An 11,054-nucleotide genomic window follows, 5' to 3' on the forward strand; every position below is an offset into this window, starting at 1 on the left:
AGCCCTCTACGGCTTGAAACAGGCCCCAAGGGCGTGGAACATCAAACTGAATCAGATTCTAAAAGAGATTGGGTTCACACGGTGTTCCAAGGAGTCCTCATTGTATCAGAGAAAGACAAAACACTCACTTCTTGTTGTTGCAGTTTATGTTGATGATTTACTCGTCACAGGAACTAAAGTAGACGACATAAGAGTTTTTAAGGAAGAGATGGGAAGTAAGTTCGAGATGAGTGATCTCGGGAAACTTAACTATTATCTTGGGATTGAGGTTATCCAGACTAAAGATGGAGTGCTGCTGAAACAAGAGAGATATGCTATGAAAATACTTGAAGAAGCAGGAATGTCTGAGTGCAATGATGTACATATTCCAATGGAGCCAGGGTTAAAGCTTGGTAAAGGTGCAGAGGAGGCAACGATAAACTAGAGAGAGTTTAGGCGCAACATTGGCTGTCTTCGATACTTGATTCATACCAGACCCGATCTTGCTCAGTGTGTTGGAGTATTAAGCCGTTACATGCATGATCCAAGAAGCTCTCATGGAGCTACACTGAAACAAGTGCTTCGGTATTTGAAGGGAACGTGCTCTCTTGGGCTTTTCTATGAGAACAACGGTATGAAGGAACTAATAGGATACAGTGACAGTAGTTATAATGTGGATCCTGACGATGGCAAGAGCACAACAGGTCATATCTTCTACTTAAACTCTTGTCATGTGACTTGGTGCTCTCAGAAGCAAGAAATTGTTGCCTTATCCTCGTGTGAGACCGAGTATATGGCTGCTACAGAGACAGCAAAGCAAGCTTTGTGGCTGCAGGAGTTACTTGAAGAGATTACTGAAGATGGAGTCGGAAAAACAGTGATTCGTATTGATAACAAATCAGCAATCGCACTTGCCAAGAATCCAGTGTTTCATGGACGTTGTAAGCACATACACACAAGGTTTCATTTCATAAGAGAGTGCGTTGAAAAGGGCTTGGTGATCGTTGAGCATGTGGCCGGGACAGAGCAGAAGGCTGACATACTAACCAAAGCACTTGGGAGAATCAAGTTTAAAGACATGAGAAGTCTCACTGGAATTCAAGATGTGTCAAATGGTGAGTTCAAGCTTAAGGGAGAGAATGTTGACTTAAGCTTGAAGATAACTTAGAGTATAAGTTATCCTAATGAGATTAGGATTATATAGATTGAGAGTTATCTATAAGATATGTTTTCTAATGAGTTTAGGAATTTAAATGAGATATATAAGGAGATGCTATGATTGTGGCATAACTTATGAGTTTGAGTTTGAGATCTTAATAAAGTGAGTACTTGTTGGGATCATTGTCTTGGAGCATAAGTTTACGATTCAATAAAGCAAGCATCAAAATATTATCGCCACTCCAAATCTAATAGTGGAAACTTTGACAGCGTAGCATAATAGAGTCCCCGCTGATCTGTCATTTTTACTGACAGAACTGCATCCAGGACGTTCAAGAAGAATGTGATTATAACAGGTCAGCCATATGAATGAGAATGATCAGAGTATCATTGCATGAAACTGCTAATGGATTCCAGACCTTAATAGGAAAAGCTAGCAAGACCTTAAGTAGATATAGGAATTAATAACAAATTTACAGCATTAGTTGTTTATTAACAAAAGAATGAAATTGTACCATCCACATGATTGCCAAGAAAAGAGAGCAGTTTATCAATGGAACTTTCCCATCTTTTCCACCTATAGATCACAAAAAAACTTGTAAAAAGAGAGGACAACAGAGAGTTGGCGACCACATAACTTAAAGTTTCCTTAAGTGTTGTATTTTCATTCAGCAAAAGATGCTTAGAAGAGAAAATATAGACCCTCACAAAAGTAAAAAACGACTAACCTTGGAGTGTTTTCTAACAAGATAATGTCCAATGAAAGTATGCCGCAAACTAACAAGTAGGGATGTCAAATGGGCTTAATGACCATGGATTAACCAAGACCAAATTAAAATGGTCTGATCATATTAGATCCAAGAATTAAAGTTGTTCAATTGGACTGAACCCCATTTAACTCCAAATTAGATGAGGTAAAACCATTTGGACATGGGTTTTCAATAATTAAACCTAACAATATAAGGTTTCTAAGTTGAGAAAAAAATTAGAAAATAAAAATCAGAAAATAAAAAACCATGTTTTTCCGTCAAATTTGTAAAATCATGTTTTTCTGCAATAATCGCAAAATCATTTTTTTCGCCAAAACCACAACATCGCGTTTTCCCGCCATAACCGCAAAATTACGTTTTTCTGCCATAACCGCAAAATTACGTTTTTCTGCCAAACCCGCAAAATTGTGTTTTCCCACCAAAGACGTAAAATTGCGTTTTTTCACCAAAACCGTAAAATCATGTTTTCCCACCAAAACCGCAAAATCACGTTTTCTCGCCAAAACTGTAAAATAACAATTTTCCCGCCAAAACTGCAAAATCACATTTTCCAGCCAAAACCATAAAGTCATGTTTTCCCGCAAAAACTACAAAATCATGTTTTCCCGTCAAAACCGTAAAAATCACGTTTTCCGCCAAAACTGCAAAATCTCGTTTTCCCGCTAAAACTGAAAAGTCGGGTTTATGTGTGAACCTAATTAATCTTTGGTGCTCGGGTTCGGATCGGGTTTTTTGGATTTTTGTTCTATTTTGTAACACCTCCTAGGTCTCATTCTAATAAATTTACGAGTATAAATCAGATTCAGATATAACATTTTGGTTTCAGATCGGTATATATCCGAAGTAACCATATATCATTCGGATTCGGATTATATCGGATCGGTTAGGATATATCCAAAGTAAAATCTAAAATTTTAAAGTAAAACATAAGAAATATATACTTCTTTGTATATAATGGAGCATTTAAAAAATTTATTTAAATTTTAAATACTTATTGTTAGATATCATATCCAAATAAATATGAAATTAAATATTTGAAGTACATATTTATGTTTCAAATATTTATATTGTATAATAATTTGGACATTCAGATCGGTTTCTTCAGATATTTTTCAGGTCTTTGGGTTTTTGGGTTATCCACTCGGGTTCAATTAATAACACTTCGGATTCATATATATTTTGTAACACCATATAAGATCCATTTGGTTTTTTTTTTGACATTTCAGACAAGATATGGATCGGGTTTTTCGGTTCGGATTCGCTTCAGATTACGGATTTTATGCCCAGCCCTAAACCTAATCTATACTTTGTATAAATTTTGTATGTTAAACTTGATTTTTAATTGGACCCCGCAGAAAACACATTTGGAATGGTCCATTTTTGGTTTGGACAGAGTGCAATTTGCATTTTAGCAAATAATGTCTAATAAACTGATTTGTTCATTTGGAAATGTCCATTTGGACATGGAGAGTCCATTTGACAACAAGTGAAACACTCTGATTGACGATGTTATAAACAACTGTGATGTTATAAAAAAAAACTTAGTGGCTAAATATCCATGATTTAAATGTGATTCAACTGTCTTACAAATTTATTTAATTGATATATCTTAGAGATTACAAATCAAGTGTGTTTGTACAAACTAAGCAGACCTATTTATATTCAGTCGAGAAAATCAACATCCTCGATGTCAGTGATATTCAACCCACCACATTGCCAAACTGGAGGAATCGATGATGATATTTCTCCCATATATACAATGCTAACGCGATCGTAATGATCTGTAAATTCATACAATCCAGGTATTACACAATAACTTGGACAACACTGAAAAAAAAACTTGGACAACTCTGCAATCAAGAGAATATACACAGCAAATTGATTGGGAGACTATCGCTACGAGGAAGGCTTACGCCTCTGGTTTGGCACAAGAGCTTCATAGTGAAATGTTATTGTGTTCTTGATTCGAAATTGATAAAATATGTTTTGGCTTTTTTAATTTAAAATTGCAATTCCGACTAGTACTCTACTATATAACTTCATCAAAAACATCTACTATCACTAACTTCAAACGGAAATTTTCATTTTCCTTTGTTTGCCACTCAAAGTATTGCACCATTCGTTTCTAATCATTTAATTTAATGGCTATTGATGCTTGATTATATGTCCCCTCTCACATCTGCTTAACACCACTTTTTTTCCTGAGAAAAGATATTGGGATCATCTTCGATATTCCCGTATCTTCTATGATGTTCTCGTATATACTTTTGTATAGTTTCCTTTTCTCTGTATTGCCATAACTAGGGCAATAGGTTAAAGGTGTGTACATATATATAGGCCGATTGGCTGAGGAATAAGAAACAGACTTCTGCATATTTTGTCAAAAGAAGTCAATGAATTAATCTTTTGTACCCATGCCAGCATTTGTGATAGCAGCTCTGTTTCTCTATATATTTTTTTCTATACTTTTATATACTCACCTTTTTTTTATCTCACAGACATCGTCATGGGGCAAAACATCTGCCTCTGGTTTCACTCTCCTTTTTTCTCTAATCCCTCACTAATATATCATAACCAAAAGTTAATACCGAAACATATCTATTAAGTTGTGGAAACATAAAATATTGTCTAGCTTACTTTGTACACGGCAAAAATTTCAAAAGAGTAAGTAGAGGCAGCAGTAGTTCTCACAATGAGCTTGTGAGGAACATGTGAGAATATATATCAATGCAGGTAAGTGATCAACTTACAGAGATAATTAAGTTTTTTTTTTGGAGGTTAGAGCAAGAGCAAAAGCAAAACCTTGAATGCTGCCCATTTTTTTTTTTTTGAAAAAAAAATGCTGCCTGTTTTCCAGGTAAAAAAATTGTTTTCGTTGTTTCTCTCTGCTCTGCCTATATTCATGAGCAAAGAACCAAGTTCTAGTTTTGACTTGTCCGACTCTGCGTGATCCCCCGGTGTAGTGTGCTTGAAGATAATCAAAGGTGCCTTGGATGAGGCTGCACCAGTGCTGGTCCGGGTGCATTTGGCGCCTAAAGCGAATTGAAAAATGCTGCCCCATAATCATATTAATAAAGTAAAATTCTTATTGGCCATTAAAATCAAATTTATAATAAATTTTATACGGCTTTAGATTTTTTTTAAAATTATCAGCTTTAGAATTTTTAAAAAATTATAAAATTTTACAAAAGAAATAGTGAAAAAGCAAGAGAAAACATGTATAAGAAAAGTCAAAACTGTAGAGATTAATAATAAAGGTAATTTAATGGCCGTAGCAAATTGAAAAAAAAAATAAGAATGCAGTTTTGTCCTGAGAAAAACGAATTGTCAAGTTATCAATGTCTCAATACTAAAGGTATGAATGGTGACCAGGGAACGACGAGAAATAATGCATTCCCTAACGTTTCTAAAAAAAATTACCATTCACAAGGAATAATAATTTCCTCTCATTCCCTTTCATTCTTTTTTTTGTGAGAATTAAAGAACAAAATTATTCCTTGTCAAATTTGATAAGGAACAACCATTCCTTTTCATTCCTGGTATTTTATTCCCGTACATTCCTTTTTTATTCGTTCCTCTTGTTTCCCGGATGGTCACCAGTCGGACCCTAAGAGTAATCAAATTTTTTAAATTAAAATTTAATTAATTAGGGATTTGTGATATATCATGTACTCCAAAAAAGATAATTAGTCGTTAGAAAAAGAAATAAGAATTGATGGTCGAATCTGTTAGATATCAGATAATAAAAAAAAAATATCAGGTTCAAAATCTTTTAAATTGTTCAAAGGGGAAAAAAAACTAAGAAGCTGGAATTTCGAACTTGACATTTACAACCACACAACTACTTTAGAGCATTTTCAACCCAACTGCATAATTTATATCTATTTTGTAGTAAATTATGCAGGGTTGGAAATCTTACGAAAGGAATTTACAAGCCCCAGGGCTGACACTGGACTGCACCAATCGAGAAATACAGAACCAATCAAACTTTTTACTTTCTCAAAAGGATTTTTGATGGTAGAATCTCAGATTTGAGGTTTCCTTCGAGATTCATGAACCACATCAGAACAATTACAACTTAGACCCACAAAAAAATCAGACAATTAAGAGAGAAAAACATTTCCCTGAGGATTAAAGGCGGTGGGATCATTCATATAAAGACCAAAAAAACTCAGAAGAAACCAAGCAGACTCAAAGCTACACTCTTTAGGAAAATCTGAATACTAACAGACTACATATCTTGAAACATTAATACAGGATAATCTATATTATTAAAACACAAGGTTATTTTTTAGGTTACCTTGATTTCTGAATGTATTTACAACTCACAAGTGTGCCATTAGCATTTAATTTAGTTTGTTACTAATTGTAGTTTTATCATCAATTTTGGATTATGGTGGGGCACACTTTATGTATAGAATCGTTAGTTTCCAGTGTTTGATATTTAAAAATTTATATGTTTTATAATATTTCTTTTACTCACGGTAAAAATCAAACTTCAAAAACAAATAACCTTTTCGAAAATTAGACCCAATAACACAAAAAACTATAATTCACTAAATAACCAAAACTTCATTCTCTCTCTTGCTTTCTCTTCCTATCTCTTTCTATATTCTCTCCCAAAATCTAATTTCCCAAAAAAATTTTGGTTATTTGGCAAATAAGCTCTAATCTTTTTCGTTGCTTTTATTGAGGTTTGCCACAATGAACGAAACATTGACACGTCTCTGTAGCTGAAACGAAGAAATCTTGAGTAGTTTGATTGTTATGAATTAAAGCTTCTATTTTCAAATCTCAATCATCAAATCTTACACACACGCGAAGGAAATATATATATTTAGGAAGAAATCATTTAATTCCTTAAAAATAGATGGTAATATCGTGCGTTGTCCAAAAAAAGATGTTAATATTGTGTTGCACAAATTTAGGAATGAAATCAAAAAACTAAATAACAATATATTCAACATGCTCTTAATGAAATGCTAAAATCATTTAATAAAATTTTAAACGTAGGTTCAATTATAACAAAATTCCCATGAAAATATTGTGTATATTTGTTTTAAAATAAAAAAATTGTTAGGTAACAATATATTCAACATGCTCTTAATGAAATGTTAAAAAATACATTTAATAAAATTTTAAAGACATAGTATAATTATAAAACTGGGTACTTATGTTTTAATAGATAAGATTGGTTTTAAAATAGGTTAAAGATGTAAAATCTTTCAAAACAGATTAGCTGATACACGTAAAAGTGCTACACATATAAGCGATACAGATCGACATCATGAGAAAGTATAAAATTCATGTTAGCATATGAGAATGTAAGTATTCTTAAGGCTGTATTTCTTTTAAATATACACTGGTTCATACTTAGTTGTGTTCTAGCTAAATCAAGAACCGAAAACATACTATTAAAATAGAACCAAAAAAATAAATCAAACGAAAATGAAACCAACACCGAATCAATGTATCTGAACGGTTCTTATATTTCGAGAATAAAAAACTAATCAAATTGGAACCAAACTGAAAACCAAATAAGTACTGAATATTCAAAATACAGTTTTATACTTACAAATATTAATTATATTTAGTTTTACAATTACCAAATATTTTAAAACTACTACCTATAAACCGGACTACCCAAAAAACCGGAGTATTCTATTACTTTTTATTTAAAATATTTAAAATTATCTTAATTTCCTGATAGAACTGAATCACCTGAATAATTTTTATCCAAAATGTCTAAATTTATCTGAGTTATGCGATATTTTATATTAAAAAAAAATCCAGAATGTAATTTTTACCCCAAATATTCTAAATAATCCAAAAAAAGAATCGAATGATAACCAAATTGAACTCAAAATTTTAACGGGTTTCTAACATTGTTATCTGAACCAAACCAAAAACCAAAATAATCAAACCAAATGCATAAATAACCTAACGGTTACTATATCTGTTTAACCGAAAAAACGAAAACAAAACCGGAATAAATATAAATTTATATTTGATTTTTCACTAAAACAAATCTTTTAAATATCTCATTAATTTATAATTATAATTAAACTCATGCACAATTTTGTATTAAATTTGTGATATTAATTTAATATAATATTTTCAATTAAATCTTTGATCCGTAACCTATAAAATTTGTCAATTTAGAAATTTGTACCACATGATTGAAAATATGTTATCAAAATGAACAATTGGTCTACAAATGCTATTTTGAAAGTGGAATCGGTTTGTGTTATTAAATATAGTAATCGATTTAATTTTATATTTTAATAATAGGAGTATATAACTACTTTATTAATAAAAATGTAATCAAGCTTATTTCACGAAGTAGTAAGTGCCTTACTTAACTAGTTACAGAAAGAGTAAGTGCCTTACTTCACGTATATAATGGCCCGCCATTCAAGTTTTAGTTAAGCAAGGCACTTACTACTTCGTGAAATCACATTCAAAAGGCTAATATACAAAACAAAACCAACTATTACCATGAGTCATGACACAAGGATAGTAGATAGATGGAGCCATGTACGATGTATTTCGACAATGGCAGGTTCTATGTCACAACTTTGCACTTTGGTTCTTTTCACATGCTGAGCAAAAAGGTTCATATTGTCAATCACAAAAAAATGATTTACAGATCAAGATCCAAAAACGGTTTTGTAGTAGTGAAGGGGCCTACCTGATCAGAAGTATGATCCCCATCCTCCAGATCTTCTACAGTACGCATAAAATCCCAAACCAATTCCAGAAGCCCATCAAAGAGAATTTGAGAGATAACAATAAGTCCACCCACGATCTGCTAACTCAGATAAGGCAGACAATCTATCTGCTATATCCATTTTCTTCAGCTTCCTTAAGAGCTCTAGCATAGGATTCATCATCTAAACAAGCAACTTCTTCGGTGCAAACGTTTCTGCCATAATCATCTTCTTGATCATCGTCATGATGGGCAAGCACATCTTCTTATAAAAGCTCACTTCTTCCTGACATCGATCAAGGAGACTTCTTGTGGGGTCGTGACAATGATGAAGGTATTGGACGATGAAGATTTGGTCGTCCACGTTCCTGGTGGGGCATCAACCACGAGGTAATCAATCTCTCCCCAGTCGACGTCAACCACAATTACAGCTCAAGATCCAAAAACTGTCACACCAGCACTGGAGAGTTGGCTGGATCTCTGCACTTGCAGCAGCATTTGGATTTGAATCATTGCCGCAAGCTTTCCCCCAATTTCCAATATTATTTGCAGAGACTATCTCTATTTTAAACAACAAACTTCATGGCACTTGGATAGAGTATGAAGAAGTAGAAATTTCCCTTGCTTCAGCCACTTATCATACTCTAACAAATCTTTAGACCTGTAATTATTTTTCCCAGCTTGATGTAAGGTTCCTAGCCACTTCTTCAGCATAATGTACCTACTAAAGTCGAACTTACGAAACTAACCAATCAACTGCCCAACCCAAGAATCCATTGGGCCACAGGTAATAACTCTGGGAGTCGTGAAGGATGAAACACTTGAAAGACAAAGAAACTCCCCATCGCATCTGTAGAACGAGCTGTACTGAACTTAAAACAAGTGACTATGTTGTTCATATGATCATGTCGTCCATGCCAGGTATGCAATAATATCCAACAAGCTGTTTCTATGTGAATGTGCTCGTTCACGGTTTCAGCTTGCTTTGGATGTGTTTTGGAAAGGAAAGGCATAGCCTTGGCAAGCTCAAGGATACTCAGCATGATCGATAGCGGTAGATACTCATCTCTGTTTTCAATTTCAACACCACTACGCGTATCAGCTTTGAGAAGATACGGATTCTTTGTACGAGGTCTCGACTTGGTTTCGTCCTTCGGCGGTTTACTGATCAGTTGCTTCACCATAAGAACATCTTCAAGTAACACATCTCAAAATCGGCTTCAACGTCTTGCTTGAACCATGTGAACTCTTGCCACGAAACTTCGGTAGTATCACGATGTGCGCTATTCCAAGCTCCTTGAACCGTAGTAAACTGTGATTCTCTGGACAATAAAACACTGTCACTCTCACTCCCATTTGACTCTCAACGAGCAGAGATTCCAACAATAACCACCCTCCATCATAGAACTCCTTAAACCTTTGACAGCATTTCTGGTTTCATGTAAGATACAACAGCCTGGAAACATGTCATGGCGTCTCTATATCCTCTGGTTTAGTACCAAAAAGTTGTTTATCAAGTGCATCGTTTCCCAAATCCGTCTGCAGATATCTCCACCAAGCTTGTTCACACTGATCCCAAAGGCTTTGTTCTCAGAGAAGGCTCCAACCATCTTGGATATTTCTTCACTAATGTAACTTCCAACCCCACAAGTTCTTGTTGCCCGCTTGTATAACCGCAGAAGTGCATATATCATATAACTCATGGAAACTGTGCATCAACTCAGAAGCTTATCCTCTGTTCCATATAACTTTTCCAACCTGGATAGACTGCTAAAGCACCTGGCTTCCACACACGGTTGGCTTGTGGTAATGTACAGGATCGTTTCTCTTCCGCTTGTGGCTCTTCGATAAATTTCAGGGAGGAAGTGTATTCTGATGTTGCTCTCTCCACTGCTACTAACAGCTCTATTATCCAGAAGCAGTCGTGGAGTTATGAATAATATATCCGATGTCTTGTGCCGCCAGAGAAAGTGCTCCTACCAAAATCTTTGTGCTAAACAGTGCTCATTCTCTCGGCAATGGCAACCAAACCTGAAGAAGAACAATACGAAGCCAGCTCACGGATTTTTTAAAAGGAATGTTCTAAAACATACACCAGATACATAATTCAAGTCGAGAGAGAGAGAGAGAGAGAGTAAATCGAAACCTGGATAAGGCCACTGCTTCCTGATTAGGGCATGAATCCGACTTTCCAGCAGATTCCGATTAAGACCTGGGCAATCGAATTAATTAGGTTAAGCCCACATACGAAACAGCACATGAGTTGAAGAAAATCTATACAAGTATGAATTTTGCTTACGTTCGTCGGCGTTCTCTCGCATCTCTCCGTTCCGACGAAGGGGGTGACGTTTATCGCTTCTTGCAGAGAGAAGGTGATAAAAGACTTCTTTTTCTTTTTTTTTTTGACTAAAGAGAGAAGGTGATTTTTTATCGCCGAC

At 34.6% G+C, this 11,054-nt stretch overlaps 1 long non-coding RNA gene across 2 annotated transcripts; it reads right to left on the reverse strand.

The window, feature by feature from the left end:
• Window positions 1-8,381: 8,381 nt before the first annotated feature.
• On the reverse strand, window positions 8,382-11,054 carry LOC106356346. 2 transcript variants are annotated; one of them, XR_002657025.2, is made up of 4 exons: window positions 10,916-11,054; window positions 10,763-10,828; window positions 8,599-10,647; window positions 8,382-8,509 (listed from the first exon to the last, which is right to left on the reverse strand). It is a non-coding gene; the product is annotated as an uncharacterized LOC106356346 (long non-coding RNA). The 2 variants fall into 2 exon arrangements; XR_007321454.1 differs by having other exon boundaries at window positions 8,382-10,647.

Source organism: Brassica napus, chromosome C3, assembly GCF_020379485.1.
Source record: "Brassica napus cultivar Da-Ae chromosome C3, Da-Ae, whole genome shotgun sequence".
In the NCBI taxonomy this organism is placed as follows: domain Eukaryota; kingdom Viridiplantae; phylum Streptophyta; class Magnoliopsida; order Brassicales; family Brassicaceae; genus Brassica; species Brassica napus.